The following is a 17,479-nucleotide window of genomic DNA, read 5'->3' as shown; positions in this document are numbered from 1 at the left end:
TTGGTTAGTGACGAGGTGCCATAGGTTGGTCCTAGATGAGGTGCTACTAGCCGTCCTGAGTTGTGGACGAGGTCACCAACCAGGTTTCCACTAGGTCGCAGGTCGCCAAGTCGGCAGAAGAGGCAGGTCGCCAAGTCGAACTCCATTACTTTGGCTAAGGCAAGTCATCGCATAGGTGGTGTCTGTGTGTCATCCAACGGTTCTGAGATGCCATGTGTCATGATGTCATTAGAGGGCCAAATCTACCAACATCAATTGCCCCCCACTCCCGAGCTGAGGTTTGCTCGGCGAAGGGAGTAGCTTGTTCATTTGGCCCGAAGTGACTAGTTTGATGAGCTCATAGCCATAGATGTCAGTCTAGTTTGCTCCTCAAGTCGGAAGAGTCTAATTGCAGCCTTATGCAGGACCTCACCGTCTTGATTATGGGTGCACAAGAGTGAATTCATTCACTTGAGAAGAGGCAAAGAGAGCACTCTAAGGACATCTACCTTACTAGGGATCCAATCATCATGGAGTTTTGCAATTCAGCCCAATACCTCAAGAACAAAGTTCACCATGCCGTTCAAGAGAGGCTTCCAATTACGTGATTGCCTTGTCAGGTCGCTCCACTCAAGTAGGCTACAACACAATGTCTCTCGATCCGGTTCTTGAAAGAGTAGCAAGCAAGGTCAATGCAGAGCCTGGAACTGAGGTGGAGGTCGACTGTGAAGAGATCGACCAAGTTTGCATGTCTACCACGGTGCTGAAAGTGAACCAATCTTCCCTTCCTTAGTTTCTTTTTCTCTCCCATTTTTTTATGGTTGGCGATGAGATGCCAACGTCCTTTGAGATCGATTTAAGTGTGTTGCCGAGCTAGATAAATGGGGGGTTGACCTGCTTAGATTGGTCTACCTGTTGTCATCATGTTTTTGAAGTTGACTTGAGGGCGCCTTTGCTAAAAAGCAGTATGGCTTTCCCTTAGAACTCAATTTTGCCAAGTCGCCAAAGCGGATTGTCATTCTGTAGTAGTTTTAAATGCGGATGGCCAAGTTGACTCTCTCGGGTCAGCACTTGCGAGTCAATGTCATACATGTATTGCACCTTCTCTCGGAACTACTGGCTGCCCATACCTACTGGAACTGTGGGGGGCTCACCCTGAAGGGGTGGTTCTACTGTCTGTGGGTCACCTACTCTCACAGGAACCATGAAGGGTTTGACCTATGAGGCTGGTTCCACATTTAGTTCGCTTCCAACTCTCACGGAAGCCATATAGAGCTTGATCAATAGTGGGGGTTTGTAGTTCGGGCTAAGAGAAAATCTGGGTCAGATTGCTTGAAGCTCGCCTATGCTGGTCTTTCATATTTTGTCCTACTCACGGGTCTTATTGGTATGTATGTTGTTGTCGGCGTTAGACAGTAGATTGATGCCATGGCTACATTGCATCAACCCTCAAAGATGCTAGTCATCTACTCCTATGATAAGCCACAGGGAGTTCGACCTATGGGGGCATCTCTACTAGCTGTAGGTTGCCAACTCGCATGGGAACCTTGAAAGGCTTAACCCGCAAGGGCATTCGCGTAGTCTGTTGGCTACCAACTCCTGCAAGAGCCATGAAGGGCTCGATCTATAGAGGCGACGTCGCAAAACAGAGCTAATGGGGCTTTGTCTAAGCTAACCGTTGTTGAGAATGAATATAGAATGAGTTGAGGTTGGCAGGGCTACTCCACAATCTGTTGACCGTCAACTCCTGCGGGAACCACGAAAGGCTCGACCTGCAAGGGTGGCCTCACTCCGAGGTGCTTGTCGCTGAACTGCTGGTTCTTGAGGTCGTTCTGCTACTGCTTATTCTGTGGCGACATGAATGCATCGAACTTCTCCCATGCCCACATTTGGAGATTCATGCTTCAACTCATAAAACTACTTCGCTTCAATCTCGGGAACCACTGGTGGCTCTACCGTGGGGAGAGGGGCGTTCACATGAGGTAGCGGTGTATTCATCTGGGGTAATGGGAGTGTTGGGTTTGGCATGGTTGCTACTCCAGGAAGTGCTAGGAGCACTCAACTTGCCTAATTGTCATAGAGGAATTCTCAAGGTTCATCCTAGATGCTCTTGCCCCCTAGTAAATGATACTTCATCATTGATGTTAGTGTTGCTCAAAAATGCCATTGAGTTGATAAAGGTAAAAATTAGAAGGTGAGAACTTAGCTTTTTGTTGTGTTTCCCATAGACAGTGACAATTGATGATAGATATTTTGGCAGCTCCTAGTTCATTGGAAACTCAGATGCCGAGTTGGAGGATTCCACTGGATGATGGCTTGGATGCCAAATTGACTGGGTTAAATTAAGAGGTTGTTTGGGTTTCGAGATAGGTTGATTGTTGAGTTGTGTAGTTCTCTAGAGAGACTTCTTACAAGGAAACAATATCAGAGTGCCCAGGTTGCTTTTACGCAGCATGGGCGCTCAAACGCTTAAGTTAGTACTGAGTTGTGCGAGCTAAATGCTAGTATGCTAGTAAGCCTGAGAGCAATAAACCGTACCACCTTGTGAGATTGGGGGTGAGGCCTATATATAGGTGTTGTTTGGCATGGGTTTCATACATCGCGTCTAAAATCTCTAGGAGGTCGTGCCTAACTGGTTCGAAGTCCTTGAAGGTAGCCTTGCACGTAGACAGTTTTCGTGCCTTGTTTGGTTTCCTCCAGAACATTCGGTGCAAGGACCAACTTTCGGGAAACCCGGGAGTGACAAGATATGCATACAGAATTGGTCGGCAAGCACGTCTCGCAGGTCGCCACCTGGACCTCAATTAGTCCAGCAAGCCCTCGAAGGAGGTCACTCCTCACGTCGAGGTCACTTCGGCTAGTGACAAGGCGCCAAAGGTCAGCCACGAGGTGCTGCTAGACGCCCTTAATTGTGGACGAGGTTGCCAACTAGGTTTCCACCAGGTCACAGGTCGTTAGGTCGGCAAAAGAGGCAGGTCACCAAGTTAGACTCCATTACTTTGGCTAAGGCAAGTCATCACATAGGTGGCGCCTGAGTGTCATCCAACGGTTCTGAGATGCCATGTGTCATGATGTCAGAGAGCCAAATTCACCCTCATCAGGCATTTTAAAAGTTGAGTGCAATAGAGCAACATTTGGTTGAATAGTCAACCAATTGTAAGATTCTACACCAATAATAAAATAGAAAAGTACGAACAGGCTCAATGTAGATTTCAAAATTCTAATGCAAACCTATAAATATTCAAAATATCAAAAATCTCCACTCTATAGACCGATCCCACCATGAATTGGCATCAATTCCGAGTTGACACCCACCCCAATTGTACTTTGGGCCTATGAATTCTGACACTAGGCTGAACCGTCATTCTCCCACATGGATCCACACCTTTCACGGTGGGTCATTAATTTATTATTGACGTGAAACCTTATTCCACAAGCAGCCGAACAGCCATCACTCACCTAATTAGAATTCCAATGCAATATGGTACGGTCTACCCCATACGGTTGCTCTTTAGAGGAAACTTTTATATTTTTCTAATATCTACTTTTAGCCTTTTACGGGATAAACCAAGGGTTTGATTGTTTGATAAGTGCCGACTTTGCTTTGTCTTTTGGTGAATAAGTCAGTCAATAATGGCCTAAATGACTTATGTTCTGTTTAGATGAACTTTCGCATTTTAACTTTGAATGGTGATGAGAAAAAGTGAAATAAAAAGTATTTTGAAGGTTTGATAATTTCTTTAAAAACATTGTAATAGCTAAAACTCTTATCAAACCACAAATTAATCCTAAAGAGAGTTTTTTTTTTTTTGAATTTTGAGAAAGGGAAGTTGGTAAATGGGATTTTGATTGCCATTAGCCAAAAACATTCTTTTTTTTTTCAGATTTGTGTGGGGACAAGAGAAAGTTTTATTTTAATAGGGTAAGTAATATCAATCTTTTAGGTGGATAAATAACTTTTCCACTTAGGAAAAAGTTACTAATAAGTAAATAGGAAAAAAATGCTCTTTTTATAATGGATTTTTATGATTAAAATGATCATTACATTATTTACATGAAAAATAAAAGGGAGAATGATGGTTCAACCCAGGGTCAGAATTTTTAGATCCAAAGTACAATCGGCGTAGGTGGCAACTCAGAGTTGATTCCAATTCAAGGGCGGGCAATGGTGTATAGAGTAAGGGTATTTGACATTTTGAATTTTTATAAGCCTACAGTGGAATTCAGAAATCTACAATGGACATATCCATACTTTTCCAAAAAAAACCAAGCTTACTCATTATACACTGAGGTTTTGTTCTTTTAGGGTTCAAAGGCACAAATTTCCAAATTCCCAAGTTATTATTATTAGGATAAAATACAAAAACCTCCCCTTAAATTTCTGACAATGATGAAAACTTTCCCTATAGCTTTACTTTAGTAAAAACCTTCCCTCTATTTTTGAAAACTTTGATAAAAACCTCCCTTCCTTTAATGCAAATACAGAAAACGTTAAACTGATGATTAATTTTTTTAAATACCCATTTTACCATTTTATATTTTAGGCTAATAAATAATGTATTAGGTTCAAGATCAACACGGGCCAGACCACTCCACTAGACTTCATGCTTCGAAATAGGAGAGGACATGGCATAGGGCCTGGCATATATAACATTAAGCATCCAGGTTCGTTCACGGCAACCTCAAGTCCTCTGATGTAACTCCTGGGTCCCGACATTGAGACTTGTCTCACCGGTTACTACCTCGCCATGTTCACCGATACCTCCTCTAAAGACGAAACCCTTGACTCCGCTGGATATAGAGCACCTGACCCTAAGGCCTATAAGTCCACTCGTCGAGCCACCTCCAAATCCGATGTCTACTCCTTTGGCGTTCTCTTAATGGAATTTCTGACCGGAAAACCTCCATCCCAACATCCCCTGCTCAAATCCAATGCTCTGCCTAATTGGGTCAGATCCGTCAGGGACGATGATGGTGGCAATGAGAACCGGCTAGCCATGCTTCTTGGGATAGCCACCACATGAGACATCTCCGGAACAAAGACCCATGATGTGGCAAGTTTTGAAGATGCTCCAGGAGTTTAAGGAGACGGTGATGAGTTCAATACTATGTTTTAGCTCAAAAAGTGAATCAAAGACCAATCACAACCAACTGACCTCTTTCAAGTTCCCTAAAATTCTATAGAAATCCAAGACTAATCAATCGAGTGACTCATTTAATGAAGCTCCAAACAGAGCAATATTATTAAAATTCTACAAAATAATATACTGAGAATCTGAATGAAAAGAGAGAAACCTTCTGGCTGAATACATTTGAAAACAGAGCAATAATGTTAAAATAATGACCAGAACCCGTGTGCATTAAAACACTGTTAAAACCGAGAATAATATTGAAACAATGAACCAAAGATTAGTGTCAAAATAATGACCGAAAGGGGAATAATAAGAAATCGGCTTGTGTTGTGTTCACTCACTTGGCTGAATACGTCTGAAAGGGAAAGAAAAATGGCAAGGAAAAAAACAAAAACGAAAATGTAAAAAGCAGCTTATGTTGTGTTCATCGAACCCTTGTGCATTCATTCCTCCTGTGTTTCTTTTCTTTAAATTGGAAAAATAGAAACTAGGATAATAAAAGAGGGTAAAGGGGAGATTTTTGTCAAGTTTGTCAAGTTTTTTCGTCTTGATCATTGACAAAAGGGAGATTTTTGTCAAGTTTTTTTTTTAATAGAGAAGAGGTTTTTGATAAAATAAAATTATAGAGAAAATTGGTTGTCAAAAACTTTAGGGAAGATTTTTATATTTGACCATATTATTATTATTATTATTATTATTATTATTATTATTTAAACTCAGCGACTTCAACCATTATTGAACAACCCTGAGTCACCAAACCAATCAAAAGTAAAAATGACATGACCAGCCCTAACATGTAAAAGACGCGTGCACCCACCACCAGCATAAATCATTTTGTCAATACAAGCAGCAGATGTCGGCATTCCGACATTTTGCAGTTTTGCACCAACTTTTCCACTCCACCCACATTGTGTATCTAATTCTAGCCTTGGCCTCTATATAGGACACGACGCGCAGGACCAGATACACCTGTATAAATCATTTTGTTTAATTAGCTTCATTGAATTTCTTATTTGATTTAAAAAAAATGCAACTTAGATTTATTTCTCTGTGGAATATAATGGGCTTCGTGAAGAAAAGTTCAGGCAGGAGCCGTGTGGCATTCTAAAGTCCAACCCAATTAATATTTCTGGGTTATATATTGTTAGATTAATTTTCATTGATCTGTATTAAAGATTAATTTTATTATTTACATGGAATTTAAATATGTTTTAATTTTTTATTAATAAATGCGTTTTAATTTTTACTAATTGAGCAAAAATAGATTCAAAACATCTAATGAAACATTACTATTTACTAATGACCATTGACCACCTTGTACTTGATCCCTTAATGGCCTATTGACCTTATTGAAGGTCTTTAAATGATGGGTTGTAGTAATGGGTCGGGTCTACTCTCACGTTACTAAACCCGAATTATTCTTCTTCCTCGCCCATATGTTAAAACAGGTTAGATTATATTGAGTGGAGTTAGCAAAAGTATATGGGCCCCAAGATTTATTTTTCTAAATCACCCCTTTTTAGACCATGGGCTCTCCTTTCAATCTTCAGAATTTCATGTGTGCTCTTGAAATATTTGAGAAAAGTAGTATTGTGATTACAATCAGTTTAAGCCTGGTTATTTTCATCCTATATTAACCTTCCCGAGAAAGATCCCGAGAAATTGTATGAGAATCCTCTATTTCATCAAGATCACCGGAAGACGATTCTTGAATAATAATAGATTTGAAGGAAAAGGTAAAAGTGATTAATTGCATTAATGGGATCATTGGGAACATCTCCAGATGATGTCCATCATTGGGAGGTCTTTCCAATACACGGCGGAGATGTGCTGTGGGGTGGTGATGTGAACTTGCATTAATTAATTGGGAATTACATTCATTATATATAGAATATATATTGACTGAGAAATCCAATTCAATTCAAAAAAGCAAGAGAAATTCGTAGTACCATGCAGCAAAGTGATCTTCAATACAGCTACAACTAATGTCTCTCTTCGGGAAGCTTGTAGTGGTTGTATTTGTTTTGTCTTCTGTATATCTTAGATTATTAATAAAACTCTATTCACTTATCAAAAACCAAATGGAAAGAAACATGCTTTAGAAGATTCAAAGAACTAGCAGATGGTGAAAGATACATTTATGCTTTACCTCTGTAGATTACTATATCCATTAGAGAAATCAAATAACATTACATATGCATTGATATTTTACCTCTGAAGGCTCCAGTAGCTGTTGTGGTATGAGTTATATAACCTCAGTCTTATTTCACAACCTCGAATAACAACTTTCTGATATATTTTGTTGCCAAAAGCTCTTTATGGACAGCAAGCTCTGAATGGCCGGTTAAAGTCAGGAACAGCAAATGCTGACAGACCGGCTTATACAAAGATGATATGCCTTTGGGCACAAATTTGGTTCTTTTTTTATCAATAACAGAAGAATTTTTGGCTCTTGGTGCTCCAGTCTGTACACATGAGATATTGCTCCTTTCCTAAATCTAAGACTACGTCCTTACCTGTTTTGTTCTCTTTTTTTCCCTTCTTTTTCTTTCTCTTTATAAGCATCTAAGTATCAACACCACCTTAAAATGGACAAATTAAAAGAAGTAAACTCTAGGAACTTCTGATCTGAATTCTGCACTCAACTCTTGCTCCATGCTTCACAGGTATGCAACTAACGCTATAGGCTATACCTGGGGACAACACAAACAGATGTGCTTACTCTATGTTTCTAAATCCAATGTGGAATGGGAATTATACTATGCAACGCGCATCAAATACCTATTCCACATTGGATTTAGAAAAATGGATTATTCAAGAATAATTATAAATTAAAATGTGTCTACCATTTTTTGGTATTTAATTAAAATGTGTCTACCATTGACATACGGCCTCAGATATTCATTCTGATTATCGGTTGTAATTCACCTTGTTTTATCAACCCATCATGATGATTTTGAACCCAGCACTGCTTTTACTCCAAGATGCATATCAGTATCAATGGCTTACAATGAGGCATAAACAGCATCAAAACCACACAAAAATTCTGAAAGTATTCCTCTTTTATTTTTTTATATATATCCTAGCGATTATTCCATACAAAGGAAAGCTCTTGAACTAAGTGATGAAGGAGAATTTGGCCCAACCTCGTGATAGGGAGACCCGTGGATGTGACTCGGTATAAGTGATAACTCGATGTGATCGGACCGGCACATGGACATGACTCAACATGGGTGACAGTTCAGCATAAATTAGCTCGCTACAAAGCAACTTCGAGTACACTAGTACCCCGAACTAAAGTCACTTCGGGCTAAGATCGTCCCGGTACCAGATCGCAACCAGGATAATGAAACCAAGTTCGTTACAGATCGAGCCCGGACAGATGAACCACCTCAGTCAGGACTACTTCAGGGCAAGTATACCTCAGGACAAGATCGCACTGGGATCACCTTGGTCCAAGGGCACTTCGGCATTCATGTCAGGACGGACCTAAGGAGCACGAGCTCGAGAAGCTCGCTATCAATCATCTCACCATCAAACAGCCCGGTACCCTACAGGCAGCTCGCCTACCGTTCAGACCTCCACATGGCAACCTCAATGAGCACACCTTCGTACTCTGTATCCCACAGGACCGTACTTTGTAATGGTTACATTAGTTCACCAACTACCCGGTTCAGATGGAAAGGGACAGTCTTACCATTTGATGGCATTTTACCCACCTAACATGCAAGCGAGTCTCATCACAACAGGGATCTAGTAACCCTTCCACCAACCTGCATGGACTCTAGTATATAAAGACTCCAGCTCCCCCTAGGGTCAGCAGTGCGGAGGTCATCAGCACTGCTACAGAACCAGTCAAGCAGCTGCAAAGGAGACATGCTAGAGCACCCTGGGCGGTAAATCTAGGCTAGATCACGCAACCTAGCCAACCTGAGCAGCCTAAAGGTAAAATGGAGGTAAGCTTGAGAATCATAAAAACCGCTCCCCTCCTCTCTGTACCATCTCCACTATCCCCCAAGCTCCTGGCCTCCCCGATGCCAACGAACTTCAAGGTCCCCCCTAGATAAGTATGACAGGTCTTTCAACCCAAATGACCATGTAGATTCTTTCTAGTCCCGGATGCACCTCGTTGGGGCTGATGAAGCCTGCATGTGCGTTGCTTTCTCCACAACCCTCAAAGGGGTAGCTCGCACTTGGTATAGAAACAATGTGCCTGGGACAGTTAAAAGTTGGGCACAGCTCGTACAGTTGTTCACCTCGCACTTCATCGCTAGTAAGAAGTGTTAGAGGTCACAAAAAAGCCTTCTTACTATAGTCCAGAGGGAAGGAGAGTCGATTCGAAGCTACATCAAACACTTCAACAACACTTGCCTACTAATCCCAGACTTAGACTCGGTCGTAAGACTCACAGTAGCAAAAAAGTGGATCACTCATAGAGAATTCAAGTGGCATGTGGCGGCGAACAAACCCAAAGACGTCACAGAATTCCTTAAGCCCGCTGACCAGTTCATCGGGACTGGGGAAGAAATGAACCAAAGGACCGAAGTCCCAATAGAGAAAAAAAAGAGGGAAGACCACAGCTCGCACAACGATGGCGGCAAGAGGAAGAAAAGCAAGTCCCCAACCAGGGGAGGGAACAGGTCAGATTTTCATCCCCGAGCTCCCTCGGTTGAAAGAATGAGCTTCACACCCCTCAATGCGAAGCGAGGGGAAAATCTCATGGCGATCAAGGATGCTTCCTTTGTGAAGTGGTCACCCCAGTTGAGAAGCGACCCGGCCCTTAGAAATAAAAATGTATATTGTCACTTCCACAGAGACCACGATCATAGCACCGAAAACTGTAAAAACCTCTACGACGAGATTGAAGAGCTCATCCGTTGCGAGTACCTGAGGAACTTTGTACAAAGGAATAATAAAGGCCAGACAGATCAACGACGAGTGCAAAAGAAAGACGCTCTAGAGCCCAGCAACAGGCTGAGTGAACAAAGGCAACTTCCTGAAGAAAGAACAATTTGCAGGGTAATCAATACGATCACCGGTGGGTCGGTTGTCATGGATTGTTCCATAGCAACAGGAAAGACTTCAGTCCGCGAACTAGAACGTGAAGAGTAGAACCCTCCAAAGCGGTCGTGGCCTAAGGACCTTATATTCTTTACCGAGGACGAAGCACGCAAGATTCAGTACCCCCACAACTATGCACTGGTCATAAGAATGAAGATCAACGAATTCGAAGTCATCCTGGTAGATTCAGGGAGTTCGGCCGATATCCTGTTCAAAGGCACCTTCAACAACCTACAACTCCGGGAAAGTGACCTCTCGCCCACAAGTACTCCTCTAGTGGGCTTCAGCGGAGACGAAGTCAGGCCCCTCGAGCGAATTTCTTTACTCATGGAGGTCAGCACATGGCCCAACATCGTGAGGTTTGAGCATGCATTCCTAGTAGTCACGACGCCTTCCCCATACAATGCCATTGTGAGACGGCCTGTCACTCACGCGCTTCGCGTGGCGGTATCTACCTAGTACCTGGCCATGAAGTTCCCCACAGACTTCGGGGTAGGGGTAGCTCAAGGCGACCAACTCGAGTCCTAGAAGTGTTACGTTGCCGCTCTCAAAGGGAAAGCCAATCTGGCAAACGACCTCGAGTTAGAGCGACCTGTAGGGTACTTCGTGGAGTGAGCTATGCCAATCAAAGGGATGACCTACATCCCAACCTCAGAGGAAGATCCAACCAGAACCCTCCAGATTGGAGCCGCGATCGAAGAGCCTCTTCGGTCCCGACTGGTAAGTTTTTTACTTCAGAATTTAGATGTGTTTGCTTGGTCCGCAGCAGAGATGCCCGGTATAAATGCTAAGGTAATAACTCACAAGTTGAATATTGATCCCTTAGTCAGGGCTGTTACATAGAAAAAATGCAACCTTGCCCCAGAGCGCTGGAGGATAATCGATGAGGAGGTCAGGGAAACTCCTCGTAGCCGATTTCATTAGGGAGGTCCACTACTCGAGCTGGGTGGCTAACCCCGTTCTAGTAAAAAAAGCCAACGGTAAATGGCGCATGTGCATCGATTACACCAGCCGAATCAAGCTTGCTCGAAGGATTGTTTCTCTCTCCCTAAGATCAACCGTCTAGTGGACGCAACCTCAGAGCACGAGTTGCTGAGTTTTTTGGACGCATACAAGGTCATGCCCTTCGGGCTAAAAAATGCCGAGGCGACCTTTCAAACACTTGTCAACAAACTTTTTGAGTTGTTGATCAGCAATAATGTTGAATGCTATGTGGACAACATGGTCATCAAAACCCAATTCTCAGATTGTTTAATAAGTGACTTGCAATGTGTTTTTGAAATTTTGCAAGACTGTTTAATAAGCATAGTATGAAGTTGAACCCTAGCAAGTGTGCCTTTGGTGTCACCTTGGGTAAATTCCTGGGTTACATAGTTAACTAGAGTGGCATAATTGCAAACCCCGAAAACATCAAGGCTATCCTAGACATGAAACCACCTTGCAAGTTAAAAGAGGTTCAAAGGTTGAATGGCCGCATGGCTACCTTAAGCCGCTTCATGTCCAAATCAGCATATCGTTGCCTGCCCTTTTTCAAAGCAATCAAGAAAAGTAGAGACTTTGAATGGACTGAAGAGTGCTAGCTCGCCTTCGATGAGCTAAAGAAATACCTAGTTAGTATACCAGTTCTGACCCGACCCGAGGAGGGCGATATTTTAAAGTTGTACCTCTCCGCGAGCGATGAGGTGGTCAGCTTGGTACTGATAAAAGAAGTAGATCGGGTCCAATAATATATCTACTATGTGAGTAAGATTTTGCATGATGCAGAAACCAGGTACCCAGAGATCGAGAAGTTGGCATATGCACTGGTCACAACAGCTCAGAAGCTCTGCCCGTATTTCCAAGTTCACATTGTCGTAGTTCTCACAAACAAACCTCTAAAGCAAGTCTTACTCAAGCCTGAGGTATCTAGCAGACTGACGAAGTGGGCCATCAAACTCAGCGAATACGACCTCCAGTATGAGCCTCGGGCGGCGATTAAGGCCCAAGCCTTAGCCAACTTTGTAGTAGAATGTACCTTCAGCACCGCAGCCGCCGAACTGACGAAGCTTGAACGCAAAGAGGAGGCTTCAACCAGTACTGCACCGGTCCCAATTAAAACAAGACCAACTTGGGACAAGGAGTCCTGGATCCTCCATGTAGACGGCTCATCTAATCAGCAAGGAAGCGGAGCTGGTGTTGTTCTGCATGGGCCAAGCGGGGTGAAACTGGAATACGCACTTCGGTTTGATTTTGTAGCATCCAATAACGAAGCAAAGTATAAAGCACTACTACCCAGGCTCACACTAGCGAAGGAGGTACAAGTGAAACACATCATCGTCTGTAGTGATTCCCAGCTCGTGGTCAACCAAGTCACCGGCAATTACAAAGCTCGCGACCCCACCATGGCTGCTTATTTAGCCAAGGTCAGGGAAGTTCTGCAAAGCTTCCAATCAACTTCATCAGATAGATTCCAAGATCCGATAATGTTGAGTCCGATGCCCTGTCCCGGTTAGCCAGTACAAGTAGCAACACTATGGGGACCGTGTACATAAAGAACCTGCCTCGGCCCAACACTCTCGGAGGGACAGAAGAGGCCGCTCCTATTGCACAAACAGAGCCAGGCTGGATTGACCCACTCGCGAGCTACATGCTTCACGGAACCCAACTTGCAGATCGCAATGTAGCCAGAAGGGTAGAATGGCAAGCAGCCAAGTACGTCATGATAGACGGACGGTTGTACCGAAAATCCTACACGCTTCTTACTTGCATTGTTTGCGACTTTAAGAAGCTGAGCTCGTTCTCCACAACACCCATGAAGGCCTGTGCGGCGGACACTTGGGGACAGAGCTCTCGCCCAGAAGGCACTACGACAAGGATACTACTTAGACATGTTCATGGGTCGGGTGGCCCAACGGGTTGGCCTGGCCCCCGGACAGGCTTGAACACGCATATGGGCCTATGGGCTTAACCTCGGGCCAAAAAGCTCGGCTTGTAATAAATTCAAGACGGGCACGAGATTTTCCAAAATAGCCTGGCCCGAGCCCGACCTATAACTAAACCTAAAAACCCTAATCGAAGGCCCTCTCTTTTTTTCACCTCTTTGCCTCTCTCCTTTCTTTTTCCAACAGAACCATTCTTCTCCAATCTCCACATCCTCCACAGTTCTCATCCTCACACTCTTAGGCAGCCACACAACCGGCGAGGCGACGAACGTTCACTAACGCAACAACTCCGGCGGAGAGTCCTCACTCCTCTCATTCTCTCTCTCTCTCTCTCTCTCTCTCTCTCTCTCTCTCTCTCTCTCTCTCTCTCTCTCTCTCTCTCTCGTTCCTCTTCTCAGACACTGGCGATGGTGAGGCGGCGAATATAGGCACCGGCTACGGCGGTGAGTTCTCTCTCTCTTTCTCTCTCTCTCTAACGCGAACTGATCACTATTAAACTTAAAATTGCAGGTCGCAGCTCACAGACCACAGTCATCGCAAACTTAGTTACGGTAAACACAATCACCGACGAACACAATCGGGCTTTGGGCTCGAGCTTGGGCCCAAATTGTAGGCCTATTGGTCAGGCCGAGATCGGGCTAGGGCTTAACAAATTTTCATTAGTGAAGAGTAAAAGCCCAGCCCGGCCCATGAGCAAGTCTAATACTACTGGCCCACGATGAAAGCAGACGCACTCGAGCTTGTCAAGAAATGTGACAAATGCCAAAGGTACGCCTACAGCCATCACCAACCTATTGCCGATCTGAAGTACCTCACCAGCCCATGGCCCTTCGCATAGTGGGGAATTGACATTCTTGGACCATTCTTGCCAACGACAGGACAGAGGAAATTCTTAGTAGTAGTAGTGGATTACTTTACGAACTAGGTAGAAGTGGAACCCCTAGCAACAATCACAGCTCGAACTGTACAGAACTTCTTTTGGAAAAGCATAGTATGTCGCTTCGAACTGCCTTGAGTGCTCATTTCTGACAATGGTAAGCAGTTCAAAGATATCAAGTTCCAGAACTGGTGTGCTGAGATGGGGATACAGCAGAATTTCACTTCGGTAGCACACCCCCAGGCGAACGGGCAGACAAAAGTCATGAACAGAGTCATACTCCATGGACTGAAAGCTCGCTTAGCCCAATCCAAGGGCCTCTGGGTAGACGAGCTGCCCAGCGTACTATGGGCTTACCGAACTACCATTAAGACCGCCGCAATAGAAACCCCCTTTAACATCACCTATGACACAGAAGCAGTAATCCCAACAGAGATCGAGGTACCTACATTATGCCTGGAAGCCTACAATGAAGAAGGAAATGGTGACAAGCTCCGCACCAACCTCAACCTGGTAGAAGAGGTACGGGATCTCGCGTATATCCAGACTACAGCCTACCAACAAAGAGTAGCTCGGTATTATAACACTCTTGTCAGGAAGCGACACTTCCGTGTTGGGGACCTAGTCCTCCAGAAAGTTATGGTACCTGAGCCTGGTGTAGGTAAACTCGGACTGAACTAGGAAGGTCCCTACCGAGTAAAGCGGATACTCGGGGAAGGTACGTATGAGCTCAAAACCCTAGAAGAAAAGCAAGTACCTCAAGCATGGAACATCAACAATCTAAGGCGATACTACCTTTGATTACGAACTAAAAAGGCACCAGCCTTAGAAACAAGTAAGCAAGCTCGAGCTCTCAGATTGTGATTTCTAGCTCGCATTCTACTATGAGAGTACTAACTTAGCCATCGAAGTGACTCACCGGGTTAGCCACCCCGGGTCCTCTGACATTTAGTTCCTTGTTGGTCTCTAAAGAGCAATGAAGCTCATCAATCCAGCTCGGCACCTGGTTAGCCCAACGCCTCGGCACCACAACAAGACCCAGTTGCCACTTCGGCATGGGCAAAGTTCAGGAATGGACTACGAGTCCCTCCCAAAGCCTAAGGGCCACAACAAGACCCAGTTGCCACTTCGGCATGGGCGAAGTTCAGGAGTGAACTACGAGTCCCTCCCAAAGCCTAAGGGCCACAACAAGACTCAGTTGCCACTTCGGTGTGGGCGAAGTTCCGGAGTGGACTATAGGTCGCTCCCAGAGCCTAAGGGCAAAAAATGTCGAACTGGTAGGGACCTAGGCGCTACATAAGACCTGGTTTCCTCGCTGAAATAAGCAAGTTGGTTCGAGTACCTAAGGTAAATACAGCTTGGGCATAAACCTTACGATGTCCATACCACCTCGGCAACAATCGCAGTTCGGGTCCGTCAAGGAACCAACACTTAAACAAACATCTCGTATGTAAGCAGCTCAGGACAACAAAGAAAAAATTTCACCTCGGTTACCCTTACTCGTTACCAAGCTCAGTAACTCAATAGTTCAGGGTAACCTATGTAGTTCAGAGTAAACACAATTTATTCTTTCGGTTATCCTTACTCATTGCTAGCTCTGTAGCTCGATAGTTCAGGTAACCTATATGTTAAATTGCCCAGTTCGGAGCACACTCACACTTAGAATTATTTTGCACTCAGGATTACTCAGAAACAGTATATTTTATTAGTAAAAAGTTCAAGAACAAGAAGTTTACTATGACCCAAGCTCAATGGCCTCGGGGTGTACATCCACAAATTCAAAAAGAAAAAAGAGAAAGAACAAGCTATCATGCGGAGGGGTCCACCACTTCAACCTCGTTATCACTCTCCTCCCTTGGGGAGTCAGGCTCCTCGTCCACCGCCTTGGCCACCCCGGAGTCTAAGCTTGTCATCGTGATCCCGCCAAGGTCGAGATCGGGGAACTTCTGCCGGATCAGGTACCAGCACAGCTTGAACCCATAGTGATAGGAGCTTGAGCCGTATTCGACCTGTAGGGTCTCGAACTCAGGGGACTCTTTGAAGCTCTCGATGGCCTTTTTCCTTTCTTCTGCAATGGCAATCTCAAAGATTTTGGTGCACTCTTTGACCGTGGCCTCGAGGTTCACAACCTCTCGCTGAAGCCACTCCTCCTCAGCCAGCGTGGAGATCTTCCCTTCCAAGGTCAAGATCAGCTGCTTCTGGGCCATAGCCCACTTTTTGGCTCTAAGTGCCTTGCCCTAGGTCAGGTCCAGCTCACAGTGGAGCTTCTGCACCTCCGCCTTGGCATCACGAGATTCCTTTATACGGATCGTTGATTGGCAGACAAGCGCGTAACTAGTAGAGTTAGAAAAAAATAAAGAAAAAAAAGGGGGAGAAGAAAAAAAGCAGAGTGCTTACCACATACAGTGGCTGCCAATTAGTCCCAAAAGCCGACCCGGAGACATCTCCACCCACCTCGCAACTTCATCATGGAAGACGGCATCCCGACTCTTACGCATGGTGAGCATGTGGTCCATAATGCTCTCTTGCGAGCTCGGAAGAGTACTCTTTGGTACGGTACTTGCCTGCATGGGTGCGGACAAACTCTCCGGCTCTTGGTGGCGAGCTCCCTCATGGTGGCGGCTCTTGGTGGTGAGCAGCAGGTCGGACCTCTTCCTGGGGAGGCCCATTGGAGACCTTCTCCACGATTAAGACCTCAGATGAAAAACCGACCTCCTGGCGCGGTCTCTTCGCAGCCCTCTTCTTCCCCTTCTGGGAGCTCCTCAAGAGACTTTCTACATTGACCGGCATGGTAACTGCAAAAATGAAAAATAAGATTAGTCACGAACTAATCAGAACCTTAAAAAAGCAAAAAACGGGCAACCTACCAGGACTCAAGTCGGCTTGCATGAGCTTACCTTCAGCAAGGTAGTCTACGCAGATGAGTCTAAGCTCCACCCAAGACTTGAGCGTCTCTCTTGTCTTCAGGTCCAGTCTATCACCAGAATCCTGAATGACCGACCTCCAATGGGTTGGGAAAGGCCACCCCTCGGGGTTACGGACCACGAAGTAATCCTATTTCTAGGCCGGGATCCTATTGGGAAGTTCGTGCAAAAGCTTATAGCCCGGGCGAGGAGACAGGTAATAGGTTCTCCTATTCTCGGGAAGAGCACAAGCTTCAAAAATCACAATCTCGTTGTGATCATGTTCCCAAGGGGAGACTATAGGAGAACTCTCTCGGGAGGTTGTACTAGCGTACTAAGGCCTAGAGCCGGTCCAAGGTCATTGTTGAAGGGCCAAAGTTTTCTAGCACCCAACCTTGATGAGAAGTGGATGCTAGACTACCTGAGGCCTCTCGCGCCTCCCGGGATGATTGTACCTCGAGAAGGTGACTAACTGCCTCTGAGCCCGAAGTAGCCTTGTCTCGGCTACTGACCTGGGCCGAGGTACCCTCGGCCTCATTTAGAAGACTATCAAAACTAGAAGAAGACATGGAACTAAACCGAACTGAAAAGAAAAAAGCGAAGGGA

The 17,479-nt window shown here is 44.8% G+C and overlaps 1 long non-coding RNA gene across 1 annotated transcript; it reads right to left on the bottom strand.

The window, feature by feature from the left end:
• Positions 1 to 15,652: 15,652 nt before the first annotated feature.
• LOC148878822 (uncharacterized) lies at positions 15,653 to 16,761 on the bottom strand. The gene is made up of 2 exons (XR_016105536.1): positions 16,368 to 16,761; positions 15,653 to 16,267 (listed from the first exon to the last, which is right to left on the bottom strand). It is a non-coding gene; the product is annotated as an uncharacterized LOC148878822 (long non-coding RNA).
• Between the last annotated feature and the right edge of the window lie 718 nt (positions 16,762 to 17,479).

Source organism: Nelumbo lutea, chromosome 1 (assembly GCF_056320005.1).
Source record: "Nelumbo lutea isolate HS-2025 chromosome 1, American lotus-T2T, whole genome shotgun sequence".
Taxonomy (NCBI): domain Eukaryota; kingdom Viridiplantae; phylum Streptophyta; class Magnoliopsida; order Proteales; family Nelumbonaceae; genus Nelumbo; species Nelumbo lutea.
Note: the sequence above shows the minus strand (reverse complement) of the source record. Positions and strands in the feature narration are given on the sequence as shown.